Genomic DNA, 9,317 nt, shown 5'->3' with positions numbered 1-9,317 from the left:
TTGTCCTCACCCAGCAGAGTTAAGTATAATGAACTGGTCTGAGGGGGGCTAGATGCTCATGCACAGACAGGCTGGACGTCTCAATGGCTTAAAGTGCGCTCAGTTTAACATGACTCAACACAATAGCTTTATTTAGTTTACATTATAGTCTATTCTTCCTCATGGCTGGGACAGTACCTGATGGGAAAACCAAACCGGAAGAACCAATACTGTTTTTTTTTCTCCAGAGAATCTGCAGGAGAAGAGAGAAGAGAAAGATTCTGGGAGTTGCCTTGATGACATCAACAAAACCTGATGACACTCGATACGAACATTCTTTGCTTCTCCTTGGAGCGATCATCCTTCACTTGAGAACTGGCTGGCTGTCACGATTGCTGCTTTTCTCAGGTGACAGCTGAGAAAGGCTTAGGGCTAGGCAGAGCGAAGTTCTGGCCTCTGGATTCAGGGCCGCATTGCGCAGGCACAGACGGCTGCTTCACGTGCACCGCTGTTGTGCACGCTCGCCGAAAGTGAACAGGCACACACAATTATTAACGTGGATATTACACAGTCAATGTTCAACTGCCCTGGAACTCTCTGCTAAGTAGCTAAGTATACTACATGGCCAAAAGTATGTGGACACCTGAATACTGAATCGATATGTGCTTGTTGAACATCTCATTCCAAAACCATGGGCGTTAATATGGAGTATGTCCCTTTGCTGCAATAATAGCCTGCACTCTTCTGGGAAGGCTTTCCACTAGATATTGGAACGTGGCTGCGGGGATTCGCATCCATTCAGCCACAAGAGCATTAGTGAGAGCAGACACTGATGTCAGACAATAAGGCCTGGATCACAGTCAGTGTTCCAATTCATCCCAAAGTTGTTTGATGGGGTTGAGGTCAGGACTCTGTGCAGGCCAGTCAAGTTCTTCTACACCAAACTCAGCAAAACCATTTCTTTAAGGACCTTGTTTTGTGCACAGGGACATGTCATGCTGAAACAGGAAAGGGCCTTCCCCAAACTGTTGCCACACAGTTGGAAGCACACAGTTCTCGAAAATGTCATTGTAAGATGTAGCATTAAGAGTTCCCTTCCCTGGAACTAAGGAGCCTAGCCCAAACCATGATAAAAAGCCCCAGACCATTATTCCTCTTCCACCAAACTTTACAGCCAAACAGTGAAGCAGGTTTCATCACTACAAAAGAATGTGTTTCTACTGCTCCAGAGTGCAATGGCGGTGCGCTTTACACCGCTCCAGCCAAGGCTTGGGATTGTGCATGATGATCTTAAGCTTGTGTACGGCTACTCGGCCATCGAAACCCGTTTCGTAAAGCTCCCAGTGAACAGTTCTTGCGCTGACGATGCTTTCAGGGGCAGTGTGGAACAGGGTAGTGAGAGTTGCAAATGAGGACAGATGATTTTTGTGGAACAAATCTAAGCAAGAGTATGGTGCATGATGCTGTTGTGTAAGCAAAAACAAAAACATAATATTTTACGGACAATTATATTTTCACTACAGGTCGCTGTAAATTGGAACGTCGCATTAATATTTCATAAAAACAGAAGCAGAGAACAGTTCTGATGAACACCACATTGTGAGGAAACAAAAACAGCAAATAAAATATCTAAAACATTTTTAAAGAAATCCCAGAACCCAGAACAGTGCAGGTCTTCACTGATGTAGGGAAGCCCACTGAATCCCTCCTTTCTAGTGCATTTGCTCCACTCACATTGACAGGGGCCACATTCTGTAACACAGGGGCCAATACTGTAACACAGGGGCTAGTGCTGTAACACAATGCTGTAACACATGAAGAGGCATCCCATACTCCTGAGTGAGAAACCCTACTGTGGAACAGAACAAGCTCGTGAGCTCGTCGGGTTGAAAATGGATGTGTATCTGCAACCCACATTGGGCATTCCTCTCACATTGGAAGCCATAGGTCCAACGATGGGGTTCAAAATGGTTTGCCTGGGTTAGTTCCAAAGACCTCGTGCTCCAAGAACTCATTCTCTCCCTGGGAACTGCCTGAGGGAGAGCTGCAACAGAGCCCTGACTCAGAACTACAAGCACGGCACCACCCTATCACCTCCCCATCAACTCGCAGCACCTCCCAGCCCCTACAATCACTCCCCAGCACCTCCCATCATCCCCATCACCTCCCAGAACCTCCAAACACCTCCCTACATCTTCTCTCTCTCTGTACCCCTTCACCCTGTGCCTCTACACCTCCCTGGCCAGACGTCTTTTTGTTTCACTTCCTGTTTCTGTGTTGCCATGAGAACAGCATTTGGTTCACTGTATCTCTTCTACAGAGGTTTGGACTTTAGAAAACAAACAAGAAAAATACCCATACTCACCCACCCCCTCCACACACACACAGACACACACACACACACACACGGTACCTTTCTTTCTTCCAAACATTAATTCATGATATAGGATAGTTTGTTGTTAATATGGTCTGGGTTAAGAACTGCATGTACATTAAAGACACCAGCCTTTAACCCTTTGAAGAGTACGTTTTTTGAGAATGTATTTTCAAAATGGCAAGTCAGTGTTTCAGAACTCCACTGCTTTCAGTCACCAATAGCAACTGTTGCATCAGCATTAGAATATTCAGTCAACAACATTCTATTCGCATATCTGTGATCTCACACCTTAAGGAGTTAAAACCCCATTGTGGTTCCTTTACTGTTTTTCCTTTCTCTTGCATTCCTCCCATTTTGTGCGTGTCAGTTCAGTCCTGTACGTAATCACTCAGTCTTATTTAGCTGCTCTGTAGAGAACAAAGCTTGTCCTACTTTTCCTCTCCGGAGATCTAATGTTGACCCCCTCGCCTCTAACAGTCTGCTCCCTCCAAGGTTAGCTTTGCCTTTTGTGCAATATTTGTTGCTGGTGATTAAAGTCCTTTTAAGATCTCCCTCTCTCTCTCTCTCTCACACACACACACACACACATATAACAAACTTGTTAGTGCGCACTCTGGAACATTGGCAAATCCACTTGTTTGCTGCCTGCTAAGCACTGTAAAAATGGCATCTGAAGCTACTCGAGCGCCAGGACCTGCTAAGAGCAGTGACCTGCCGCAGGCTAAGGAACGAAGAAAAAGGCGACGGCACCTGCAATCTGTCGACCCGGTTTCTCAGGCGTGAGACAGAGGGATAAAGAATATATTTCATATAGTTGTGAGAATATATTATCTCATAGGCAGAATGCACACTTGCTTTTTTCTTTTTTTTTCCTTTTTATTTAGACATTTATTTTACCCGTTTAGACATTTAGGGAATGGATGGCATGTTTGACACCTGTCTCTGTCCACACAAACGTTGCCAACAACAAACAGTACTATTTATCCCTTTAGGTTTAACAAACAGTCACAAAAAGAGTGATCAGCCGTTTCCTTTGAAGACGTGGGTTTACATAGGTGAGTGGAAAGTATCCAGAGATAAACAAACAGCCAAAAGCCCAGCAAGAACTGCAAGTCTTCTCTTTCTTCTTCCTTTTTTTCCACCCTGTCATCAAGTAAGCAGAGAGTAGGGGAGGTGGCCTGTTGCAGGAGAGTGTGCTGTTAGCACTCAGCTGTGGCTTCTGCCGATCTGACGGGCATATCAGTGTCAGAAAAGGTGGGGCAAGGTGTGGGGAATTTCCATTCTTACTGATGTTGGATGATTGGCATGGCCTCTCAACCTTTATCAGACCCTGTCTGTGAATTGAGAAGCAGAGTCTAAGATTTTGTTTAAACGAATTTCATGAATTGCCAGACCAGGAATTTTATGAAAAATAAAACTACTAACAAGCTCTTCAGTGGACAACAGGTTTTGCAACAGGTTTTGCCCGTCTGAGGTCAATATTTATTACCTTCTGGGTCCAAATAAAATTCCCAAACCAATTCCCTTTTCCCCTGGCCAGTTCTAGAATCAAGAAATAAAAAACAGCATTTCCCATTTTTCGTGCATGTTCTGATTGGCCCAGAAAGTCATAGTGTGCGATGAAGGAAACATTAGACGCTATACCTTAGGGGTTTAGAGGTGTGCAAAAGAACCAGATTTTAAAAAGACATTTAATCGCGTCTTTGTTTGGAACTGTTTCCCACGGCACATGTGCTCAAGGAAAGACATTTCTGCGCAATATAAAAAAGGATATTTATGTTTATTGTGAATAAGCACCATAAAATTCAAGTGTTTATATGTATAGCCTCTGGTGAGAATAACACTAATGTACAAGCTGCTTTTTAGATACTTCATGTGCACTTCCTTTCTATAAACCACAAGCTTGCAAAAGCTGCGATAACACCCATTCTAAAACTGACAGGTGGTAGAAAACCTCTGTATGTATGCAAATAATTTTCATCCCACACACAGACTGTCAGGGCTAATCAGAAAACATGCACCGAAACTGAAATAATTATTATTTTTTTTAACTGCAGAAAGTGAACAATCCCTTTAAAATGTTGAAAGACAGGGAACACACAAGTTGGAACAGTGAAGTGTTTGAAGTTTTTTTTTATTTTTTTTTTTAAACATTACACATTGCATCTGTGACTCAGCACCCATGGGCCCAGAGGGGGTGAGTCTCTTCCCTTTCTGAGATTAATCAGTGGATGCGTGTGCTGGAAAGGCAGCCGGTTGTGCCCTGTCACGGTCGCGGTCAAAGGCCCTGCATCGAAGTGGAATTTTCCACTCCTTCCACTGGGACACATCTAACCGGAGCTCCACCAAGGATCCTGCGATGGGACAGGCCTGGCCTCGTATCGGGACTTCAGGGAAGAGAGGGGCGGAGCCACACCACTGTGGCATAATTGGAAACCGGTCTAGAGGGTTGCAGGTTTGAATCTGGCGATTGTTGAAAAAGACACAAAGTGTACTGCTTTTAGAAAATATTTAAGCATGTGGTGTAAATGTATAACATTCATCTATTGCCAGTCGTGCATCACACTCACCTTTGTCCACAAAACAACATAATTTAAAAAAAACCATATTATCCATTTATAGATAGTTACACACATTCATAGTTGGTTACAAAGTGTGATGGCTACAGACCTACGCCCTCGAATCGGCAGTGGGGCTCACACGTGATCACGGCGGTAGTGGCACAGAATTGGATTTTCTGTGGTGACAGAGAAACCACTCCTCACCACAGGAGATGGTTAGTTTACCACTCCTGTGTGTGTGTGTGTGTGTGTGTGTGTTTGTGTGTTTACGAGTGTGTGTATTTATTGGGGTGGAGATAGAGGATGTGGTCTGTGCTCTCTGGTAACCAAGTCGACATGTGGCATGGTGGCTCACCTGATTGGAGGATCCAACCTGTCAATCGAGGGAAAGGGAGAGGATGCTGGGCCAGGGAGGGTGGGGGAGTGGGCGGGCGCTGTGGATGGAACCGCCCAATCTGATCTAACGGGATCTTTGCTCACCCCCTTTCAGCAATCGAGGTGACAGAAGCGGACAGGAGGTGGAGAATGAACTAGGGCTGCATCGGAAAGCAGGAGACCCCAGACTGGGGGGGGGGGGGGGGCTTTGTGCTGCAATAACAATGAGGTGCACTGTTGTGTTTGGGTCCCGGGACGGGCGGGGGGCTGTTTGGATTGGTGCCCGTCGCGGCCTGTCATGACGCAGTTCAGCTGGACCGAGGTCTGTGTCATACCCCTGCCCTGGCCCAACGGCTGGGCACTAGCCTAGAAACGCCACCCTGGCCGAAGGGCGTGTGCTCTCACAATCACGGGACACACGCTGGCCGCTCACACACTCCCACACACTCGCAGCTTCACAGACAAAAGCACAAAAAAAGCCTTTTCAGGGCTGTGGAGATTCTTTCATGCATTATGAAAAGACACAAACAACAAATAAAAAGGAGTGAATGGTTTCTACTGGGACAAAAAAACTCCCCAAGCTCTTTGTACAGTTCTGCCAGCTTTTAGTCTGCTCCTAGAATGGAATGAACCATTCACTGACCCCCCCCCCCCCCCCCCCAGAGTGGAACATACCACTCGACAGTAACTGGAACAGAAGTAGAAAAAGAAGAAGAAAATAGGAAACCTCAACAACAATGGCTGTACGCACCTGAGAGAGAGAAGGTGGTCTCGGACAGGGTCTGGAGATCCTGCATAAAGCCTGGTGTGCAGACTGGGCAGGGCTAACCTGTGAGGGGGGGTGGGGGACGGGGGGCACAGGGATCATATTTCAGTGCGACACAAAGAACATCGCAGAGCGACCTTCGGAAAGGCTACTTTGCATGAGAGAACACCCCCCCACCCCTTGTTCCACCACACCATTACACCCCCCCCCCCATGCAAGGTTCAGTGAAATCAGGGTTAATCATTCCGCACCTATACTGCACATGTCATACAGTTGTTTTGTCTAAGCAGGAAGTGTTTACGGAGCATCAGAAGGAAAGGAGGGGTGGAAAAACAAACGGGACTCAAAGTTGGTTGAAGAAGGTCGTCTGGCCTGGCAGCATGAATCTGCATCTCCTGTTGGACCAGCTTTACAGCAGAGAGCGCTCAGGACAGGTGGGCCAATCAGTGGGGCTAAGACTCTCTCTCTCTCTCTCTCTCTCTCTTTCTTTCTAAGGGCCAGACAGAGTGGGGCTAAGACTCTCTCTCTCAATTTTTTTTTCAATTTAAGTTGCTTTATTGGCATGAATACAAACGTACTTATTGCCAAAGCATACATATATAATATGTAAAATAATAATAATATTAAAATAATAATGGTAAATGTAACATTATGTAATATGAGAGATGTAACATCTCTCTCTCTCTTTTTAAGGGCCAGACAGAGTGGGACTAAGACTCTCTCTCTCTCTCTCTCTCTTTTTAAGGGCCAGACAGAGTGGGGCTAAGAGTCTCTCTCTCTCTCTCTCTCTCTCTCTCTCTCTCTCTCTCAGGCCGGTATGACAGACAGGGCCCTGGAGGAGCTCCATGCTGCAGGGGGAAGTTCCGCTCTCTTTCCAACACAGGAAAGACCCAAGCTTGCCCAACGGGCAGAGGACTGCAGGAAGTTAGAATTTAAAATAGATGCACGATGAAAGGTGGAAGCCAAGAGCTTGTGATTGAGAGATCTTCTGAAAAGTCACATGGTGTGTGTGTGTGTGTGTGTAATTTTGAAACCTACATTTTAAAGCACAAAAATGAAAAACCGTCATTGCAGAAACACCGAACCACGGACATTTCACGAGTAAGACCGTCCCTGGGTGTTGTCCTCTCTCACAGCCTCTGTAAACCAGACCTGCAGCAGCTTCCCTCCAGCACGACGGTCGCTGGCCGTTTTCCTCACAGAACCAGATGGACGTCGTGTCTCAGGACCCACGCTCGCACCGCGGTGACACGCCCCCAACCACGCCTCTCAGGCAGATCTCCACCAATCCTGCTCCATCCCTTTATTTATCTTCACTTAGTTTAAATGTGGATGTTGTCAGATTAGATTAGATTACATTACATTACATTACAGGCATTTAGCAGACGCTCTTATCCAGAGCGACTTACACAACTTTTTTACGTAGCATTTTACATTGTATCCATTTATACAGCTGGATATATACTGAAGCAATTTCGGTTAAGTACCTTGCTCAAGGGTACAACGGCAGTGTCCTTACCCGGGAATCGAACCTGCGACCTTTCGGTTACAAGTCCAGTTCCTTACCCACTGTGCTACACTCCGACCTGAGGCTGGAGATCTGAGGCCTGACAGGTAGAGGGGTCCTCTCCTATGGCGGCGGCTGCCTTGCGGCTGCACACACACACTCCACAGCCTGGGCTCCTGGGCAGATTAGGAGGATGTCGGTTAAAGTAAACGGAGCCCAAAGCGTGGAGATGCTGGCTGCAGATTAACTGCAGAAATTAACTGTGGGAGTTCGGCTCACTGAGCGATATCAGCCTCGGAGAACAAACAGCCAATTTCCTGTGCTAACAGCCAGAAGTAGAATGAGCTTTCTTACGCGCACACACACACACACACACGCACACACACACGCACACACACACACACGCACACACACACACATACACACACACACACACACACACACACATACACACACACACACACACATACACACACACACACACACACACACACACACACACACACATACACACACACACACACGCACACACACACGCACACACACACACACGCACACACACACACACGCACACACACACACACGCACACACACACACATACACACACACACACACACACACACACACACACACACACACATACACGCACACACACACACACACACACACACACACACATACACACACACACACACACACACACACACACACACATATACACACACATACACACTCACACACACACACACAAATGCACAGGCACCTGCATGGTGGCGTGGTGGAGAGATCAGTGAAACAGTAGGTTTATATCTATGAGCTCTGCTGGCTTAGAGTGGAAAAGCCAATCACCTGTGAACCAGCATTTCCCATGCAGAGAGAAGCTGAACACTGAATGCAGCATGTCTGAGACATGACTGTCTACCGGAGGGGGTGGGGGGGGGGGGGGGGGGGGGCGGGGGGCGATTCGTCTCTCTCTCCCTTTCCTGAACACCTTCCAGCCCTGTGGTTACTAGGATACGGGTGAAACGGAGGGCAGAACAGAGGGTACGCTGTTGCCAGCTGCTGCGAGATGCCAAATGCACCCCCCCAGCCCCCAGCCCCCAGCCCCCATTCCCCAACCGCCAACCGCCAAATGCGCACATCCTTCGCTCGCTACCAAAGCAACGGCTGGAGCCTGAAGCGAAAGCTGTACAGGATGTTCCCTCGCGCACATACTTACCACGCAGCGCGGAGACCAGCGCGCACACAGACATGTGCTGTCGGACAAAACCCACCAATAGCGTGAGGGATGGGAGGGGCGGAGGCGGGGCGGAGGGTGACAGTGGTAAATGTGCGGGTGGGGGTGGGGGGGGGGGGGGAACAGATATTCTGCTGTTCTTTGGGGGTGAAGGTGCAGACATCCTTTTTGGCGATTTTGTGTCAGAGAGAGATTGGAGGTGAAACTGCTCTTGGTTGGAATCACCTGAGAATAGTTTGTACCATTATTTACCTCGTCACCAATACATTCAGTACAATATAATCTAAATATAATGTTTAGGCATATAAGTGTTGAAATGAAGCACTGAGAGAAAGCAGAAGCCTGTTATTTCTGTATGTGAACATACATGCACTTTGTACCTTTCATTGACTATAATGAGAGAAAAAAGTCTTGAGATGGTCACCTGGAAAGAAACAGACAGATGGTTTAAAACAAATCCCCAACAGGCAATTACTTTGCCAACATGGAGCTCTAACCATAAACATAAACATGG

The 9,317-nt window shown here is 47.0% G+C and overlaps 1 protein-coding gene across 1 annotated transcript in view; it reads right to left on the bottom strand.

Moving 5' to 3' along the window:
- Positions 1-2,903: 2,903 nt before the first annotated feature.
- Positions 2,904-9,317, bottom strand: part of pdhx (pyruvate dehydrogenase complex component X) — a 60,677-nt gene continuing 54,263 nt past the window's right edge. Inside the window, exon 12 of the mRNA XM_035396017.1 lies at positions 2,904-2,922. The gene's annotated coding sequence lies outside the window, so the exon portion shown is untranslated. The remainder of the gene's footprint in view (positions 2,923-9,317) is intronic.

Source organism: Anguilla anguilla, chromosome 16 (genome assembly GCF_013347855.1).
Source record: "Anguilla anguilla isolate fAngAng1 chromosome 16, fAngAng1.pri, whole genome shotgun sequence".
Lineage (NCBI taxonomy): Eukaryota > Metazoa > Chordata > Actinopteri > Anguilliformes > Anguillidae > Anguilla > Anguilla anguilla.
Note: the sequence above shows the minus strand (reverse complement) of the source record. Positions and strands in the feature narration are given on the sequence as shown.